Source organism: Bactrocera oleae, chromosome 2 (genome assembly GCF_042242935.1).
Source record: "Bactrocera oleae isolate idBacOlea1 chromosome 2, idBacOlea1, whole genome shotgun sequence".
NCBI classification, from domain to species: Eukaryota; Metazoa; Arthropoda; class Insecta; order Diptera; family Tephritidae; genus Bactrocera; species Bactrocera oleae.
In genome coordinates, this window is record NC_091536.1 from 65876140 (window position 1) to 65898766 (window position 22627).

A 22627-nucleotide genomic window follows, 5' to 3' on the forward strand; every position below is an offset into this window, starting at 1 on the left:
GTGAGTGCGCATGTGTTCAAACACCACTTAAAACTTGCTAAAATTGCTGCCGCAAATGTTGTTTGCTTTACGCTAATTATTTTTTTTTTATGGCAATGCATTAATTGCGTGCTGCAACCCAACCGGAGGTGCAACATTCCAATGCATTCACACATTGCTTTTGGTTGCATGCTTTTTAGTCTACGTAATTGTTTTCCTTTACATGGCACTTTTTGTTTGTTGTTGCAAATTTGAGCATCTCTTTTTGTTGGCAATGAACGAATTGGCATAAAATGTTGCGTGGCATGAATCATCGCACCGACATTGGCCATGGCAGATGTTTAATGCACACACACATATATATATATATATACTTATGTATGTACATATGTATAGGTAAATGTATGCAAAGATGCGCAAATAAATACATACAAATAACCGTTGCGAACAAACAATTAAACAAATAAATCGGATTTCGAAATAATGACCGCATTCATCAGCATGTTTGCAAACACACGCGCTTGCCGAAAGGAATTTATATGTGTACTCTATTTATCTGTGGCTGCCATTTGTGTGATGCCCGATGTCCGGTTCAGCGTTTCGGTCGCAAATTCAAGGCAATCAACCGCATTTGTCCTGCTAAAACACCGGCTCTCTTTGGCAACAGAATGTCAAATACAAAACCAACAATAATGCTGATATTAGCCATTGCATGGATGAAAATAGGTACCCCGTAGGATTATAGTGAGGTAAAATATGTTCTACCCTCCCCTTGTCTACATTTTATATGTGAAAGTCAAAATCAATTACAAGTTCCGTAGAATCTTAATAACGTTTTAATTTTTATACTCTCGCAACTTCTTGCTACAGAGTATAATACATAACTAAGCTCCGCAATAAGATATTATTTGACACACAGGATCACATTAAAGAGGGGCATCTGTAGTTAAATTTTTATTTTTAAAGTGCACGTGGTCCCTCCCCTTATAGGTTTAATGATTATATCTCCTAAACTGCTAAAGCTATAATAACAAAATTCACTGGAAGCAAATGTTTTTAGCACTTCTACCTACAGTGTGAAAATAGGTGAAATCGGGTGACAGCGCCCCACTCCCCATATAACGGTACTCTTAAAAAATACTAAAAGCGCGATAAACCAAGCACTAAACACGCCAGAAACATTGAATTTTATCCCTAGGATGGCATGAGATGACTTTATAGGAACCACGTTCAAAATTAGTCAGTGAGCGTGGCACCGCCCACTTTGAGGTGAAACTCCATATTTTGGGATATGTTTAACCGATTTCAACCAAATTCGGTACATAACATTCTTTTCATATTTCTTTGTTATAGTACGAAAATGGGCAAAATCGGATAACAATCACGCCTATTTCTCATATAACACCATTTTAAATTTCATCTCATTTTTTCACTTTTCAGTATGCAAATCAAGCAACAATGATTGTATCGGGGTAACACTTTGTGTGAATAATGCATTTAAAGTATGCCACCTTGTGACTAAAAATTGTCTAAGTCGAACCAAAACTGTTCAAGCCAATAGGTACTGAATATGTGGACCCCAGTGCCTATAGTTGACTTTTTACCGAAAATATCGGTCAAACCACAAAGAAATCTCAAACGAGTATATCATTTGACTTTGCGATAGTATAAAATGTTCGGTTACATCCGAACTTAACTCTTCCTTACATGTTTATAATATTTTTACTGTCAGATCTTAAAAATCTCCAAAATTTTCGACAAAGTTTTGGTTAAGCTACTCTTAGTATACATACTTACATATTAATATATATCAGTATATCAGTACCTAAAATTACGGAAGGAATAACCACGAGATATGGTCAGGAGGTTTAATAGAAAGACGGATCGAACCATTGAACATCTAATAAAGGTTTTTAGTTCAAAATATTGTTGCTATTTAAGGAGAAGTACTAGTATATAGTTTTTGAAAGTTTTTCACATATATGAAGTAGTACTTATCGGTAGCTCTTGGGGAAAAGATAAAGAAACGATGTTAGCATCTTATAAGCCAATCGGACGACCGATCACGCAACACAGGTATGGTCGCCTGGAGATGGTGGGCCGCAAACGCAGAAACTTCCGACATGTCCGAATACAACAACATGATAATAATCAATAGTCATTATTGATGTCTCACATCGAATACCCATGTGCATAGTGAAGGATGCACGCTCCCGGTTACGGAGCACAATGTATTCCTCTTCCAGCAGTTTCTTTAGACAGTTAATGGCGTCCTTGAAGTCAAATCAGCATTAACCAACTTAGAACAGTGGTGTTTGACTTTGGATTCAGGAAATCCGTGTAAAAAAATAAGAATGAAATGATAACTGTACCAGTAAGGAAAGCTCCTACAAACTTGGGATTCTCTGACCACATCCTTCAGTATTTATTATCTTCCAATTGAACTTACAGTGACTCTCCTTACATTCCAAAATTCTACAATCACCTTTATTTCCTACAGGCAATGTTGCAATAATAATTACTGCATTTTATTGCAAATACGTGGCATTAACGTGTGGTTTCTTCACGGTTGTTGCAACTAGTCACATTTTTGCTGCCAATACGTTTAAGTATGGGGAAACATGCGAGCCAAATACCGCGATGCATATATATAATTATATATACGCATATCCATTTCAATACTTGCATATAAACTGCATAATTATATGTTGCACGTAGTTAGAGGTTTTAAAATAAATTAGAAATCAGTATAAATACCATTTTTAAATTCCGCCCATTTGTCAGCCGAAACAACTTGGGTGGCACAAATGTGCAGAAATGTCTTCAAGTTATGAGCAAATTTATATACATATGCATAAACTTATTTGATATTATTCACTAGAGGTCTGAGCTGTCGGTGGAAAGATAACAGAACTGCATTTTATTTGTTTAAAACTATAACCATGTTATGTATTGCCGCAATTGTAGGTGTTCTCACTGGACAATGCCAAATGGGCGTGCATGCGAATTGTTGAATTTTGATCGTCTTGAGCTAATCTGCGTTGACAAGCGAGTTCACATAACCACACAAAAAATAGTCCAGCAGTGTTAAATCGTACTATTTTGGAGAACACTGTATGGTAGGTAGCGCCGTCTTGTTGGAACCAAAGATCGTCACATCAACATCCTCCAATTCATAACGGCGTCTCACGAATGGCTAGTGAATTATCACCACGAAAATTTTGTTTATTAACGTAAAAGTGGGCTTATTCTCTGAAGAAAAACTTCTTGTGAAAATCGGGATCGATGGCAATTTCGTTTTGGGATCACTCACCGAATGTGCGAGGCGCTTGATGATTGTTGGCAAAATCTTCCATAAAGTGGATGGCCACAAGTCGATAGGTTTGCATTTTGTAAGAAAATATATGAAAGTAGATGCCACAAGAGAACCTGACGTGTAAATTTTGGGCCTAGTACATTCAGGATTTGACATTTTCATGTGACAAAAAAAGTTAAAATAATCTCCAAAATTAAAAACAGCTATCGGAATCAATAAATTATCAGCATCCCGATTGCAAAGCGTACAGCCCTCTGATATCCAATCTACGCAGCTAGTGGAATGAGAAATTCAACACCGAACATGCGGTTACCACAAGTGATCTCAAACTCACACACATTCATTAAACTCTAACATATGTGTATTTATATATTTATGCGTGCATTAACAAGTGTTTTCGCTGGCATATTTACACAACAGAGGTGTGAACTCTGACTTTAAATATTCTACGGAGGAAAATTCAATTACAAACAAGTTAAAACTTTAAAGCTATAATACCCTTCACAAATAGAAAGGCTCCTTACAAAAAATTGATTCCGATCCTATATGATATAGTGATCTGATCTCAACAATTTTGCGAAGAATACAATAACTCACGTATAATTTCGTAAAGATACCTTGTCAAATGAAAGAGTTTTCCCATACAAAAACTTGATTTCGATTGTTCAGTTTATATGGCAGCTATATGCTATAGTGATCCGATCTGAACAATTTCTTCGAAGATTGCATTACTTCTTCTAGCAATAACCCGTGCCGAATTTCCTGAACATACCTCGTCAAATGAAAAAGTTTTCCATACAAACACTTAATTCCGATTGTTCAGTTTATATGGCAGCTATATGCTATAGTGGTCCAATATCGGCCGTTCCGCCAAATAAGCAGCTTCTTAGTGGGAAAAAGACAAGTGCGAAATTTCAGATTGATAGCCTAAAAACTGAGCCACTAGTTTGTACATATACATACAGACGGACATGTTAGGGTCTCCGACGTTTCTTTCTGGGTGTTACAAATTTCGTGCTTCTGCGGTTTGCGTGTGTGTGTATGGCATATGAACGCATAAATACGCATGCGCACTCGCAAGTTGCCATGGGGCAGGGAGTATAATATTGCAGGAAACGTAAACAAACACTTGGACGCGTCGAAGCCACTACTAAATGGCAAATGAGAGTACAGAGGAGACTGCAAAAGATGCAGAAGCGTCCACAAGACAGATTTCTGCTACGATAGTGGGACCGTGTGGTCAGTGTTGTCGTTGGTATTCTGTTTTTATTGTTGTTGTTGCTGTAAATTGTTGTAAACTGTGCAAACCGCGAAAATGTGCACAAATGCGGGAGCATAATCGGCGACAGTCCAGTGGAGCAATGCTGCTACCGATACCAGCGGCAGTCAAGAGAGCAACAACAACAATTATAATAATAAAAACTTCATTTATGCCACAAGAAGTCACTTATATACAAACTAATGTTTATTGATGCCACACGGGGAGTGAAATTCCAAAGCGGCAATGGCTGGTACTGTTACCAATGCGGCAACAAGAACAACAACATACGCTGTCGCTACTCACTTTACATACAGATGTTGCACGCTTGTAGGAAAAGCAACAAACGAAACATAACAACTTGTAACAAGAGCGCCAGCGCACAGTTTGTGTGGCAATGGAAATCCGATGCGTTTACCGCACACTCAGCAGGTCGGCTAGGCCGCTAGCCAGCTTGCCGCAGAAAAATAAGAATGCGCGGAATGTTTCCCAGAATCGTGCCTGAATGTTGTCGAACAACAATTCAACACTATGTAACAAGTTTTTTATGTCGATACTAATGTTGCTGTGCTGCTGCCACTGCTGTCGCCGACATGGGGAGTAAGTGAAGCGCTAATGTGTATGTGTGTGATGCGCTTTGGAAATTTGCATAGCCGTTGGTGCGGCCGCCACTTACCACATTCCAAAACAACCCACCGCCAGCGCGCCTCAACGACGGTTGCATTTCAAGCAACAACAAAACCCACAACAACTATAAAAAACAGTGGCAGCGGCAGCAAATAGCAGTAGCATGCCCATTAAAAGCTGCGGCAGTCGCGTATTATAGTCCGTACGCGATAAATTATTGCGGCATTGCTGCTGCGCGGCTTGTTAGTGCTGTTGTTGTAGCGATAGTGAAGCGATAAAACAAGTTGGTGTACGCCTGCTGCAACAATGAGAATAGAAGGAGTTTTCAAATTAATTTATTTGCACATACCGTGTTGTTGCATGCAACATGATAGAAGATGAATACTGGCAAAACGACTTTTCGTTTAAATGTAGGCGTTTGTTGTTAGTTGCGTTGTTGTTATGTTCTTGTAATGCTGCATGTCGCAAAGAAGAAAGTTTGCAGAAGCAAATCCCACTGCTTGGAATTTGACACACTTTTCGCTTGCAACGCCTGCAACTAACCACACAACTGGCCACACATTCTAAGCGCAATGTTGCAGCTGTTCGACGTTAAAAACAATCTGCTGGCTGCATGTGGCGCCCTTAGGCAAATGCGTTGTTTTTCTTCATTGTTGTTGTTGTCGTTTTATGTTTACTGCCGTTACATGCTGCGATAGCATTGATTCGACAGCACTACGGATTTTCAAACGGCAATTGCCACATGTGGTTGCCACGCGATCACACGATCTCGTTATTGCTGTTGCATGCCACACGCTGCGCCGTAGCTGCTGTGTTTGTGCTTTTGCCGCAAGTTTGTTGTGGTTATGCGAAACTTTCCCTGCAAGAAACTGCTAATGGGTGCACCCATACAATCACATTTGTTATGTCAGTACTGACGGTCAATTTACCCGTCAATTAACCGTCACTATTGTTGTTAAAAAGAGACGCTTACGAATTATATTGCTTACTATAGCTTTACATATGTCAGAATGAAATAGCTGCATTCTTTAGTACTGTCACCACTGACAGTCAAATGAACAGTAAAATTACTGCCAATGTTAACGATTTTTCCAAAAGCAAATTTTGTATACGTCGAAAAGAGACAGCATACATTTCCATAGAAGTTTCGAAAAGTTGTGAAATACCTATGTAGCTGTTATTCTGTGCGATAAACCAAAAGTTTTAGTGCTCCTGAGCAATAACTATGTTTGTGTTAAAAAGATAAATAAATAACAAAGGTGTTTTCAAATATAATATACGTAAGTTACTATTAAGTTTCAAATAAAATTATATTTTTAGTTAATTTTCAGTTTATTTAGGCATTTTTAAATTCCGAAATATTTATGAACCGGAGAAACACGTATAACACAGCTTTTGATAGGAGCAAGCATGGAATAAGTGAAAATTTCTTTTCATAATTTATTATTTAATTATATTTCATTATATATATGTTGCTCCCCTTTTTTATATTCATGTATATTATTATAACTAATTTTAAATAAAAGTTTTGAATTTATTAAAGAAATAAAAATTGTATTATATACTGCGCAAAAGAATCTTTCACTTGTGATAGATTTACACTCATAACTAAAAATTATCAGCTTTGATGAATTAATGATCAGCAATGACTCAGGAAAAGGCATGAGGGTGAGCAGTATAAATATATAGTGAATCATTCCGAATATCAATGTGTTGAAGGGAGATGCAAAATCACACACATGCGTTTGTTTACATCAGTTTTTGCACAAGGCTCTTAAGATATTGAGAGAAACTTTGTTCTGCGCGCTGACAAAATTTTCAGCTGTGACTGTTATATTACCGGTCAGATAACTGTCGCTGTTCTTGTAGGGTTTAATGCAGCATTTAAGAAAAAATGCGTAAGCATACATAAATAAATATGTAAATACATTGTATGTTAGTGCTTGTTGCATGTGCGCATGCGCAGAAATTCTAACGTTGCACTTATATTCATACATATATATATATATACATACATGTCTACGAATTTGGATTTGCATTTCTGATTCTGTTGACTACTTGATTGTTGGTGTTTTCTTGAGCTTCTTATTGTTGCTTTTCTTACTTTAATTGTTGGTACCTCTTTTATTACAACGAAATTACTACAAAAGCGAAACACGTAAGCGGGCCGCTAAGTATATAACCTAGAAAAAGAAAAAAGAAAATTTTGGAAAATTGACGAAATAGACCTGGGTGAGACGTTATCTTCCTCAATGGACTCAACTTTTCGGCGAGTGAAAGTTTTCCAATTAGCAAACACGAGGTCTGAAAAATACGATAATCGGACATAAGTTCGCAGACTAATTCGAGCAATTTGATCAAGGCGGCGGCGGAAATTAGAGCCGATGTATTATCGAGGTGTAGGAGCAATTGTTCTTCACCGAATGTAGCGGGTTTTGTAAACATAGTGTCAATAATTCGGTATAATAGATCTATGTTACCACTTTCAACTTTCCAGGTATACGTGATATAGACCAGACCTTAGAAGTTCCAGAAAATGATGCCTAACACATTCCCGGTTGACAGCACAGTCTTCGCCGTCTTTTGTACAAATTCTTGTATCTAGTATATTCCAGTTGATCCATGTTTCTTCGACCGAAGTAACTCTTTCGGGTTGTACTTAAACGGCTTTAACCGGCTATGAAGTACTCTCTTTGAGATTATTTTAACTTATCTAGATGTCCGAAGTCATAACTCTCAGCTAAACCGGTACTATTGCATGACAGAACTTACGACGATGGCCAATAATTACTTTTCCTACAAAATAAAAGCGAAAATTTCCGTGTAGAGTTTAATCCTCAAAACCGTCTCCTTTTGCTCAATACACCTGACCCATCAAATCTCCAACTTCTTACAACCATCTGAATACGGTAACAGCTTTCTCATGTCAAATATGTTATTTAGTACACTATTTACCCCACGCGGTTTTTAAAAATGTCTACTCTCTCAGCTAATTCGAGCACGTTTAAAAAGCAATTTAGTAATACTCGAATGAAATCGCGGACTTTTGTCACGTTATCATCCATGGGGCACCTGAGAGGGGCCAATGTCCGATCACTTAAAAACTCGTTAATTACGAAGAAGAATTCAAGCGTTCTTTAATTTCATTGCGTTTTTTAATATTATGCATGATTTCGCTTCCAAAAACACGAATCTAATAACTGACTGATATTTGATTTTTCTAAATTTCTGAAATCAAAATCTGCGGAAACACCCGTCAGAATGTTCTTTATTTATTAGATTATTTTGGCGATAATAAATTTATTTATCGATAATCGCCTACCGGGAGATGAGACTCAGTTATTAACGGACTGGTCTTAAATTTTGTCTTAATCTGGGTCAGCGCACAGACCCTTTTATTAGCCTTTTTGGTGAATATTAAGAACTTTTAGTATTGTCGATGTTATTGATGTTGTCAACACCTGCTAGCAAAATTGTTTTGTTAAAAATTATTTGAATGACTTTCCTATAATAAACACGAAGCAAGTAACTTGTAGTATATGAAATACTTTTTTCAGCATTAGTTACTAGAAACTCGGGCCGTTTTAGGCTGCTGTTTTTTGATGCACCTAGAGAAACCTCTTCGATTTGCTCCAATTTGAAAGCTTTGAAATATTCTTGTAATACTTTTTATAATGAAAAAATTATAGAAGTAAATTAGATAATGTAAACTCCATTAAGTATATTGAAGTCAATTATAAATCGTGTGAATTGGTTTCAGTGAATAGGCTATATTTACATCTAAGTACACACATACTATAACTTCCAGTGTTATGTTTTAATTTTATGAACATTATTAAATTTCTGTTTCTGCTTAAGCAGAATCATACTTATGGCTTTTTCGAGAATTATATAAATATGAACAATAAATAACATATAATCGAATGTACAAATTATGTGCAGTCATACAGTCAAAGTATCGATTTCTGTTGAAGCAAACAAATAAATCATAAATATTTATGAGCCAAGTACTTGCATATATACTCGTAAGTACATCCATATATTCGTGCAGAATATATGTACATTTGTATAACATAATATGGAAATCCGATTATTCCTAGGAATATGAATAGTAAGTGATTGTGTGGCAGAGTATAATTATATTGTGCATAGCTTTTGAATTTAATCATGATGCGTGTAACTATTTGTACGCTTGAGCATTTAATTTGAATGGAAAAATATACACAATCTTATTAAAATAATATATGGTATTTGAAAGACCTCAGCTAAATATGTATCTGAAATTGAATAAAACTTGTCTTTTGTATCGAGTTTAAGGAGGTTGATTATTTTTCATACTCGCTTAAAAAATTCGCCTTTTGAAGATAATCTATTAATGTTATTTCCCACCCAGAAATCCACTGCTAATAGAGTCAGCACTGGACTGAATGTAAATTATATGGACACAAAACGGCCATACTCGTCCCATACAAAACCAGCCTCAAAAACTATTTAGTCGATGGGTCATACGATTCATTTAAAACTTAACCTCAACTTCACTTTACAAACCTAAACTTAAATTTTTAAAAATACTATTTAACTTTTAAAATGAAGCCTTAAAAATCTTATGCTCTAGAAACTTCAAACTTAAGTTTTTAAACAGTATCTCCTTAGCCTTTCCCTACTTCTTGTTTTGCATTTATCCACCCTCTGTCCGTCCGTCTGTCTGTATATACGCGAACTAGCTCTTCAGCTTTTGAAAAATCGATCTGAAATTTTGCAACAAGAAGCTGGTCATTTGTCGCAGCCACCGATATCGGACCATTATAGCATATATTATATATATAGCAAGCACATAGCTGCCATACAAACTGAACGATCGGAATCAAGTTCTTGTAAAGAACCTTTTGTATTTGTGAAGGGTATTATAGCTTCGGTGCAATCAAAGTGAATGTTTTTTCTTCTTTTCATTTGCTTTTCTAATGCTTTCGGACCGAGTTAACGCTTGTTGGGCAAAGACGACGTGCCACGCAGCACACGTTGCGTGTTTCGTTACGCGTGTCAATGTAAAGAATTCCATTAAGTTAATATCATGCATGTTGCATTTGTAAAATTTATTAACGGATTTGTGTACGCATATACATTCATACCAATATATTTTGTGTAATTTTTGTTTGAGTGCTGCATTATTTATGCAACATTGAAATTTCCAAATAAACCCTTGAAAATGCTTAGCATTTCTGAGGATTCCACTGTAAATAGTGTGACAATCCAAGCATTTATCGAATATCTTTACTATGGAAATATTCATTACCACTTCACTGTTAACCTCATAACCGATGCGGTGGCATTGGAAAAACAAATGCTTATGCATTCAAATAGAGTAAATGAATTAAAAGAGCCAATGCTTACTCCGTAACATTTGTTAGCAAAGCGGATTCTAGTTGAGTTAGAAAAGTGACTGTGGACTGATCAATCAATTTCTTCCTTTCAAATCGATTTATTAGATTATTAGAGTAATTGAAAATAACCTTCATAAAGTATTGGATAGTAGAAACACCTTTTGCCTTTGTTATCCATTCCTTTTATAAACCAAAAGCTTAAATTTTAGGAATTATGAGACTGTGGAGCAACAAATACATATTCCGATGGTAAAATTTAACTTTCTAAAGTGAAATGTGCATTTCAGTGAAACGATACTCATGAACAGGTGTGGTCTTTATGTGGAAAACGTTTATGCAGGAATATTGAAGAGCATTTTTTTCGAAAGAGTATTGCTGTTAATTTTTATTTCAATAACTTAATCTGATAGAGGGAAAGAAACAAAGAATTTGATCTTAGCAGAGTTTACGGCAGATATTGTGGCAAAAGTGGATGATTGATATGATTTTAGAGTATACAGATTGAAGACTGTCTTAGATTCCAAGTCCTGACGTAAAAAAAGACTTTAAAATTGTGTCACTTCATGTAAAATTAAAATTTTCGGTTAAAATACTCATATTACCTTTATAAATATATGTATATGTGCATTTTATATAAAATAAAAAACTACTACGCATGTATAATCTGAAATTTCTCTCTCAACAAAATAAATATTGACACTAGTTTGAATATCAAAGCACTTCTTGTCATTGAACTTCTAGGCGCTGCCCCTTTCTTGCTCACTTGAGCGTACGTAATCAATTTAAAAGTTGATTCATTAGGCTTATCAACGCAACTATCATTGCACAATATGCAGATGCACAACAACAAAAACACACAAAAAAGAAATACCTGAAAAGCCAGCGACTCCATCAGTTGCATGCGAGAGACAACAAGAATATGTAATACACAACAACAGTCACATTTCATTGTTTTGCATTTGAGAGAAAGAGTAATTTAGCAGAATATTTTTTATTTTATATAAATTGTTATATAATATATTAAAGAACAGCTACAGAAACTGAGTCACTTGAAATGCATTTATAAATAGGTATGTGGGTATATACATTTTATTTTGCTTACCTAATGGCAAAGGCTAATTAGAGTTGATTATAAGAGTCATTATTTTAAATTATTAATGGTGAAAAAGTCATATTTCTTGCGGTTCACCACCTACTGTGCGACTTGGCTGGCGCTACAATTCGCCGTTTCTATGCTTAGTTACACACGTGCATGTGTACATGCCCTCTGGGAAAATTTACTAGTATGAAATTAGTGCATTTTTTCCTAAAAAGTACTAATTGGCAGTCTCCACGTACGTTTTCTGAGTATCCTAACTCTTATGGAGTGTAAACACAGTTGTTTACCGACTGGGACTCGCCATTTTTTTGCTTCCCTTGTGAAATTAACAATAAAGTAAACCATTTTAATTCATCTCAAGATAATAAGTGGATGTCTCTTTAAATTGGTGTTATATTATAATTCAATTTTAATATGCCATTAAGTTGTTTGTTCGATTCGCCGCAAATGACTTTTGACGATTTGTCCCTAGTGAATTGAGCTTTTAAAATTAGAGAGATTCAAATCTGATCAAGGCTATTCGCTATCATTTGGTTGTCAGTTTAATTGGCAAACTTCTCTTTTGTGATCTCTACTCACGTCTGTTTTGCCTATCGACATATCGATTAGAGATGTGAAAAACCTCTGGTATTTCTGTAGTGCTGCCAAACTGATTTTCGAGCGTAATTTCATTTCGTTGTTATCAGCGCTGTTTACTAAATATTTTTTTCCACTCAAGTGCTTGAGTTTCCTAAAAAGTAGACTCGTCAAACTCTTTTGCAAATATTTATCGAAATTAATTTCATTAGAAGCACAATAATTTCATATAAAGAAATAATTTTTTAATCAAATTCTTAACCAACTTTATATACCATATTTCACTAAATATCCACAAGAATATCAGAGATGACGTTCACCTCAAAAAACAATTAAATCACCGAAATGACAGCAGATAAGTTTAGCTTCTTAATAAAAAATTCGCGAAGATTTTTCAAATTGAATAGAAACTTATCTGGAATTTCTTGCAGGGCTATACATACCTACTTTCACACATATGCATCTACTTATGTAGTGCACATTATATACATGTAAAAGGGGGATATAACCACATTTGAATATATGTATACCTATATTTACGGTTTTAGCTACTGTTAATAATGCACTATTGTTTGTGCGTGCGTGGTCAACGCTAATAATCCTCGGTTTAAAATAATACTATTAAATATTGAAATTTGCCTTATAAATTGCAGCATTTTATTACTAATTTTCCGAAGCATAATTAAGTTATCTGCTATTTGACGTGTTCGCTGCTGAATGGGCGCTTTTACATGTAATTTGCCACGGACTCAAGCCATCAGGTGGTTTCATGTTGTGAGCTGGCTAATCTTTGTTTGGGTTATTATTTTAATCGTGTGCTTAAATTGTTAAAAACTCCAACCTCTTGTGTCTAGTAATGCAGTATACAGTTAATACCTTTATTTGCAACCAGCTATTTAGGTTGGGGAGCATGTTGACTTAGAGTGGTTTAATAAATTTAAATTGCATGAAATAATTTGATAACAAAATTAATAGATTCTTATTTACATATTTACTTTTGATAATTTTATTATTTATTAAAAACAAAGCTATTAAAATATTTTCTGCATACAAATGGTGGCACTAATCTGCCATAATATCTAATACTGTACATTAATAACTTCTGTATTCACTACTTTTAATAATCGCCCTTTTCTTTTTTATAAGTGCCGTCAACACTTTATTATTTGTAATAGTATCGGAGGCTATTTATCCCTTTTTAAGCTCGAAAATCGAAATTGTCGGCGAAAATTTTATTCCTTCGATCATTAACTGACAGATCTATCTAAAAAGATCGTGTGGACATCGGTTCAATCATTTCGAAGAAATTTTTTTCATCGACTCTGAAATCAGCACTTCCAGAAAAGCTCATTTAAAGTTTTGGACGTTGATTTTACGAAAAGAAAATAAATTTAGAAATAAATTTTCGGAGATTATTTTAATCTTTATATACGTTACTATATTAGATATGTGTATAGGTAAGTAAAAAAAGTTTGATGTTTTGAAATTCTAAAGTGGACTAAAAAAACTCAATCAGGCTTCACACATTTCTTAAAACAATATTTTACTTAGAGATTTCTTAATTTTATCTACGTTGTGTATTCTGGAACTATCACTCCTCTTCAAACGTATGTGGAGTCTCTTTTAAATGGAGTTTCCACCAGCTGATGTCCCGAATTTATTTTGATATAAATTTATCGATCGGTCAACATAATTCCGAGTAGCCAAACTTTTTCATATGTCGGACTAAGGTATCAAAACTGTCATCTTAATCTTTCATAACATTTTTTCATTAATATCCCAAAGTCTATAAGCTGCTGTGACAGCAAGTCGATACTGTGACACACTGGGCATAATTAGAAGACGATTATTTGATTAGGTTTCGCTTCTAAAAATTACCTACTGATTGCTTCAAATTCGATCTGTTCTACTGTTGATGTTTTTACGAAAAGCTCCATAATGATCCTTATCTAAATAAGTACTGTCAACATATCTTTTGAAGTTTTACAAATTTATTCATATTCATTAAGATATTGTTATCACTAAGATATGTTATTGTAATTCCTTAGCAATCATTAAAGGTAAACGAGAACCACTGAACTCAGTTTCAAATATAATTTTGTAAGGTTGGACAATTGTTAGAGGGACATCGGTCAAATCTACTGTCAGTATAGTTAATACAACAACCATCCTAAGCTAACACGAGAACATCATTTCAAAAACATGGTTCAGGTCCAAAATTACTTCAAATACTAAAAGAATGTGTGACAAATTGTGCAAGGTAATTATTAAATTGCCGTATCTAAAGCGCTCATAATCCTCAAAAGACTCTTTAGGTTCCAGTAACTATCTACTAAATTTCTTATTATTGCATTATAAGATTTAAAACTAAAGAAGGGTTACAACCAGAGTTTGATATCAGTATGCGGCTGGCTATGCTAGGAAAAGTGAAACAAAATTTAATCGACAGGATGGAGTTGTGTTATCAGCACAGTACAAGAATCAAAAATGGACAACAAATAAAATTTAACTAGAATTTGCTCGTTTTTGCCTGCCAAAATTTGATTTTAGTCAGATCAAAAAACTGGTAGGTCATTGTATGGAGAACTACTTATTTATACCAAACATAAAGAAAAAATTGTTAGTGATCAAATCATTTGTCTCCGAGGAATCTCTCAAGCAAATTCAAAAAAAATTGTTTCGAGAAAAACGCAATAAACTGAGGAAGCTGATTTGACTAAACAGTTACATTTTAGAAGACTGTTACTAAAAACCGTTTGAGATATCAGAAGACTGACTGTGGTTTGAGATATCGATTTAGAATTTTACTATTTTCTTATGTTACGTTTAAAGGTATGTATAATCCATCGAAATGTGAAAAAATTCATTAAATGTGTCCCTTACACAGAAAGAAGAACTGCCCTCATATTAAACACTAAATTTGGTTTTGAACCCCCCGTCTTAGTAAGGCCTGAATTCATACATCTAAATACATATGTATTGAAATCAAATACTTACTCGTATATATAAAATCTTTTCTAGATGTTTGCTCGAATTTTGTGAAATTTGAGTGAAAAGAAAGAAATTTGATTCAGAAATTTTGACAGTTAACAATACCAAACCACCGAGCGTATTTTTGACATGCTCAGACATCAAAGCGTATGCCATAAATATTTTAGGCACAATAATTCATCGGGACCATTAAAAGTATCCCATTAAAAAATTACGTAATAGACATACTATACTAAATATTTAATATTTTCCTTTTTCCTATTATGTTCAAATTATTGCAAAATAAATGCCACCATTCAGTCAGACCTAGTTACACAAATGTATATAGACGCACAGAAACATTAAAAAAAAAGTTGAATTCAATGTAACACATTTTTGTATTGCTTTCTTTCATTTTTCAAAACCATAAATTCAAAATTTGGCAGATTTATGGCGAATTTGATAAAAATTAAAACGAAAAGTTGCGAAAAATGTTGTTAAACGAACTTACATAAAAAGCAAGCCAATCGCCGTTAAAATTTTGCAGCGAACGTTGGGGGCAACATTTCAGGGAAACAAAACTCCGAAATCATACTCGAATAAATTAAGAGAGTCATAAAACTAAATTTCAAATTAAACGTTTCCTATCGCCCACACAGGAGCGCAAACTTGCTCGCGCACATGTCAACAAGCTTTGGCAAAGTTTATATAAATATATATATATTTGAATGTTTGCACTGCAAAGTGACTTCGTGCTTATACGAATGTTTGCCGACGCATGTGTTGCTTGGCAATTGCTGCAGAAATCGCGAAATTCATTTTTAATTGTTTGAAAACGTAAATTTACGCATGCGCCAAACGCTGCCAATACGAATGTCGACTGCTGTTACGTGGTTGTTATACATAGGCGCTCATTACTCGTACGTAAACGAATTTCGATGTTTGGCTGCATGTTACTGCAATTGCGATAGATTTGTTGCCTTCAAAGCTGCCGCATGAGCATTTGTAATGGGAAAAACACCAATTCATATGGACTTAGATTATGCTTTTAAGTGGGTGCAGATGTATTTGTATATGACGCTTGGGAAAGTGGTTCACTGACTAAGGAGAGAAAGTCTACCTGGCTACCTATTTGCCTAAGCAACGTCAGTGCTTCGCCGATTGGAACGAAATCTTGGTTAAAGTATCCTCATAGGTAGAAAAGCTTAACCAAACATCTACGGTAGATTAAACAAGAAAAACGTCAACTTCGTTTGCACAGAAGTAATAATACCCTTCACAAATCCAAAAGATTCCTTATAAGAACTTGATCGTTTCGATCGTTCAGCTTGTAGGACAGATATATGGATACTGTGATCCGATCTAACGAATTTCTTCGAATATTGTATGATTGCTTTATATAATAGGCCATACCAAATTTCTTCAATATATCTTGTCAAATTAAAAAGTTTCCGATACAAGCACTTGAATCCAATCTTTCAGTTTGTATGGCAGTTATATGCTATAGTGGTTCTTCAGAGATTACAATATTCCTTTAGTTAAAAATCTTTGCCAAGTTTCTTAAAGATATCTTTTGAAATGGAAAAGTTTTGCATGCAAACACTTGATTCCGAGCGTTCAGTTTGAATCACAGCTACATATATGCTATAGTGTTCTGATATCGGCAGATTCAACAAATGAGCAGATTTCGATTGAAATTGGCGTGTGCAAAATTCGAGATCGATATCTTAAAAACTGAGGGACTACTGAACTTCAGATAAGACTTGATATATCACACTACCTAACCCTTGAGCAGCGTGTAAGAAGGCAGTGAGTATTAGTATTTATGTCCAGCTTGAATATTCAAATCGTGGAGATTTGCGCAGACCTCTTTTATGAAGAATTGAGAACATCTCTTCATTAAGTTTGACTTTCACAGCTAACATTTTGCATTTAGCGATATTGAGTGTTTTGTAGATTGTCAGATAAAGTCAGAAACTTGTATACCACTATTGGAAACAAAATATCTTAGTATACCATCAAACAAGATCTGAAGATAGCCCAATAAAATGGCAATACGCAAATTTTAATTGGGTATCGAACTGTCGAAGCTAGAACAACACTTTTACCAAGCAACCTGTTAAAAAGAAACAACTTTAGAAGAACCTTTTTCCATTGTATCTATATGATGTTTTCTTCATCTCTTAGATTTATTTTTCTTAATTCGCATTTAGAAACTCACTTAATTTTTGAATCAATACTTCTCCGGCTCTATAAATTTCACACCTCAGGGATACTTACAACCGCTCCTCCGCTTACCTTATGCCTCCTGAGAAGCATCTATAAATACTTGTACATTTAAATTTTTAGTTCCATTCAAGTTACTGCTGTTAGAACATCACTTAACCTACCATTAACGAAAACATATATAGTATTAGATAATATATATCGAATTATTTATATTATAAGTATGATCACTGCCTCCCATATCTCCAGGAATGTTAAATTTAACAATAAAGTTGCCACAAGAGCATTCCAGAGGATGGAGTATGACACCGCTCAATTTTTATAGGAATCTTCATTTCGAGTTTTCACCAAATTGGGCTACAAACACGACTTTCTCCAATGTAACGCCGACATTCTGAGTACCATCGAATTCTCTTACTTAACGTTAACATCAATAAAGATATCGAAAGAAAAGATAGTACAAATAATGTATATGATATATTGCAAAGTTTATCTAAAACCGTTCGACTATTGGCCACAATATGTAATACCTACATAAGGATAACAAGGTCTTCGTTTGACTCTATACTGTAGATATCGGTCAATATGTGAGATTTATTAATGAAATTGAGTGGTTAGGTTTCTGGCTTAGTTTCAAAGTTGAATCTTCGAAAAAAATTAAAATATTAAATGCCAGAACTACCAGCCCGACTTTGAAACCTGGTAGCATCTATCATATGAGCTTGATATCGAAAACTGTTATACACCATCGAAAAACTAGCATAATGTAGTTGATGTCCATATTTTTTATGAACTTGTCATAATTGACTTTTTCGATAAGCTCAGTTTCATAGTTCGAAGGCAAACATTTCGATTTTGGAAGCTAACTTCGAAAATCGGAGAGATTATTTTTTCATTATGACTAAATATCTGGAAAACATTTTTATGTGCATTTCTTATAGCAAATATACATAACAAAATTTGAAAACGTAACCGGTCAACGATTTGCATCCAACGGAAAACGTTTTGCTAGTTCCTTCTAGTCAAGTTGCTTGATATAAAAAACCTTGAAGTCGAATTAAGGTTACTTAGCAGCAGTCAGGTTGAATAGCAGCTAAATGCTATAGTGGTCGGCTCTGAACAATTTGTTCGGACATTGTAGCGTTGCCTTCGACAATAATCCATACCAAATTTTGTTAAGATACTTATCTTGCCAAAAAAAAGCTTGATTTTAATCGGTTTGCTTGTATTATATCTGCTATATCTTTTAGTGGTCCGATATCGGAGGTTCCGAGAATGAGCAGCTGCTGATCGATACATCAAATACTGAGGGACTAATTGCGTATATACGAACAGAACGCTTACTTACACTGACAACGACATAACATACTTTGCTCGTTACACTGACCAATTGTGTATACTTATGTATATTTTACATGGCCTCCGACGTTTCCTTCCAACGATCTCCTTCTTGGCAATATTAATATACCCTACTCAAGGTATAATGAGAGTAACCAGTTGAGATTTTCACCCAAGTACAAATGCCTAGATCATATGCAACATATTGTATAATAAAGTCTTGTTGACACCTGGAACCTATTTCACACGCCTCTGATTCTTGCAAATTGCGAGGGCATACTTTGACAAATGCTGACTCATGCCTTTCATTTGCGTTGTTACTGCAGCGTTTCTTGCCTGGTTACGAAACTTGCATTCTGTAATTACACACCTACGTTGAGTTTATGGTTATTGTTGTTGTATCAACGCATATTTTTCATACAATCGATTAATAACTTGTTATGCAACTTCTTATCTCTTCTCTACCATCTACGGTACATAATTCAATCAAACCTAAAATTGCTAGATGGAAAATCTGATTGCACTGAACAACAACAAAAGAAACGCAAAAGTACAAGCATATAAATAACTGTTTAATTGAAAGTCGTATTTAGCATAAATAAACATATGTAGCGTTAGTTAAATGACACATGTACATACTTACATATGTACATACATACAAGTATATATGTACATATATACCCGCAAAAAATGCAAAAAGTCCGGGATGAGTCCGCGATTAGACGCAAAAGAACATGTGACTAATCGAAACTTTTTATGCGCAGCGAACCTGTTTCCATTTCTTTAAGTATAAAGAGTAATTGTACCGTTTTGTCCTGAAAGTCTACAAAAATATACTAATCGTGTATGTGACAACAATGAAGAGTTTTGTAAACCAAGATTCTACAAATCTATACCGACTTAGTTAACTCTAAAGATATTCGTTTGGGACTACTTAATACCTAATTGTATGCTAAAGGCATGTGTAGAAGAATAATTCATACCCAATTGTACAGCAATCTCGGTGTACTCTCTTTAAATATTACAATCTCACAATTTTTTGTCGGGTACATTTGTATGTGCGAGCATTAGGTTATATTCCCGGAAAGCACTCTCGCACTCAAGTATTGCAATTTTATTAGAATTTAATTATCAGAAATTTATTGAAACCTTGAGCACAGATTAAATAAATAAATAAGTAATCACATTTTATGACTTTTTTTGTATTCATAAATTTTTATGAGCTGATTTGTTTGTTGTTGTTTCGCTAAAAGGTATTTCGCATAAACATTGCTTAAGGTGTTAAGCATGTAAGTATATGCAATTTGATCTCGCCATCGATATGTGTGGGTTGGCAAATACTTACATATGATTATACGAGGTGTGTTCAAAGAAAAAGGTGAATTTAGATTTTTTGCGGGCTGTGTACATTCGATTATCGATATTTTGTTTTTGTTATAATCGGACACATATGTTTATCATGTGCTTGCATTATGAGCACGTCCACAAGCGAAAAAAATATCGAAACAGTGAAAAAAATTGTTCATGAAAATCGTCGAATCACTATTAGGGAAGTTGCAGAGGTTTTTGGCATATCAATCGGCTCATGCCTTTCAATTTTCTCTAATGTTTTGTGATTTGTTGGCCAAAAACAAAAACGTAATCATGTCTCAACCACCTATTCCCAAAACTAAAGACACCAATGAAAGGAAAGCGATTTGCCACAATTGATGAGATCAAGTCAGAATCGAAGAAAGAGCTGATGGGCATACCGAAAAGCCCATTTTAGAAGTGCTTAGAGCATTGGAAAAAGCGTTGGCACAAATGTATTATATCCAAGGGGGATTCCTTTGAAGGGGATCAAATAGATATTGATGAATAAATAAATGCTTCTCAAAAAAATTCAAAATTTACCTTTCCCTTTAAACACACCTCGTATGTATGGATGTCGTATGTACATGAATATTTATGTATGCAAATCCGCATGATTGTGAAAAAGTAATAAAATTGCCACGGATCAGTTATTTTCTACTACACTTTGCCACGGGCCTATCTTCACATGCATAATTGTATGAATATACTTATACATCATGCATATGTATGTATTTATAAGTACATATCGATGAAATTGTCAAATGCTTACAAATATATATATATACATATGTAAGTATGTTAATAAAATATATAAAAACTCATATCATCTTTGGACCTATACAGCGCTTTTACATAAATAGTACTTGTATTGGTAAAGATTGCGAAATATGAAAGTCTAAATGTTAATGAGGTGTTCGCTCGGAGTTGTATCTAATGCTACAAGTATATGTCATCTTCCAACCTGATTAGATACAGCTTTGAGCTTGAACACCTCATTAATTGGCAAAACCTCATAAAATTCATAAAAGTCTTGCGAACACGCAGGCTTGGGTACGTGAAAAGAATGCCAAATCAAAGAGCACCGAGAAGAGCCTTGAGAACACAGCCCAAGGGGAAGTGAAATAAGGGCAAACCGAAAAATAGATATGTAGTATTGATGACCAGTATTCGATGACCTCAAAGAGATGAACGTGCAAAACTGGTGACGCTTAGTAGCGGATTTGAAACAGAACTGTCTTGCTAAGAAACAAGAAGAAGGCGAGAGAAACGAACATCAATTGATTCTATGAGAGAGAACCACTAGAAAGAAGACATTTATTTAGTACTAGTAGACACGTCTAAATATTTTATAGCAGTCTATAGTAGTCGAACATTTGATTAACGAGATATAGCATTTTCAGTGACGCAAGTTCAAGTATTTTGGAAAACAGCATAAAAAGGTATGCTGATTTAAAAAAAATGGTTTAATGAGTTTTATACGGCCCCGGTCCGGTGGGAGGCGTAGTAACCGCTCGTGATTGATTTTCTAAATTGATGTTATGGCCAAAATATTTAAAAATAAAAAAATTGTTTTGAATGACTATAAGATAAGGTTGATAGAGAAATTGGTAATCCAAATCAAAGTAAGATGCTGGATATATCGTAAATGAATATTTGGGTATGGCAAATCACCGGCAAGTTGAGTTGTAAGTGGGCTAATAACAATGTACTTCCCATATGTCTCATAATTAATAAAAACAATGGGAAAATATAATGATTTTAACTTTAAATTGCCTTCGAGTCTAACCTATCCGGTTCTGCCATAGTGCAACTTGCTGCTCTCAGAAAATAAGAAAATTGTTGCTGGAAAACAAGCAGCGAAAGTGAGACCCAGTTTAAAGCAAAGAACCAATCCTACTAAAATGATACTATCGACAAATTATGGAAAGAAATTAATAATAAATTTATTCAGCTCTTTATTTTCTATTTAAATTTCTATAATAATTTTTCTTCTCCCAGGTATGTAATATGAGTTTTTACGATATTTTGCATTAAACATCACTCTTGACTGACGTAAGCTAAACTATAATTCATTGAGCAATAATATTTTGTAAAAACATTTCTACATCGATAACTTTTACATAAAATTATAGTAATTATAGTAATACGCTAATGCTGATTACTACGTTTTGACCAGCATAAATTAAGTGTAATGAAAACCCCGACCTATCTCTTTTTAAATTATGCGTATAATTATAATACTAATTAATGATAATTGTTATTTAGGTATAACACCTGCATTTATCTTTACAAAACATTTTTTATACTCTTGCAACACGTTGCGCAGCGTATAATAGTTTTGTTCACCTAACGGTTGTTGTAGAATTTTTATAACAAAATGATCAGGATCGTGGTACGAGTTCAATTCGGGGTGGTTGTCTTTTCGTGCGTCTGTCCATTCAATCTACAGTAAAAATTGAGATATTTATATTGGTAATATTTGTACGCGTGTAGTATAATTTGGC

The 22627-nt window shown here is 34.5% G+C and overlaps 1 protein-coding gene across 1 annotated transcript in view; it reads left to right on the top strand.

Moving 5' to 3' along the window:
• The window catches only part of plum, a 139865-nt gene that overhangs the window by 96839 nt on the left and 20399 nt on the right, over positions 1–22627 (top strand). The gene's annotated exons all lie outside the window — the stretch shown is intronic.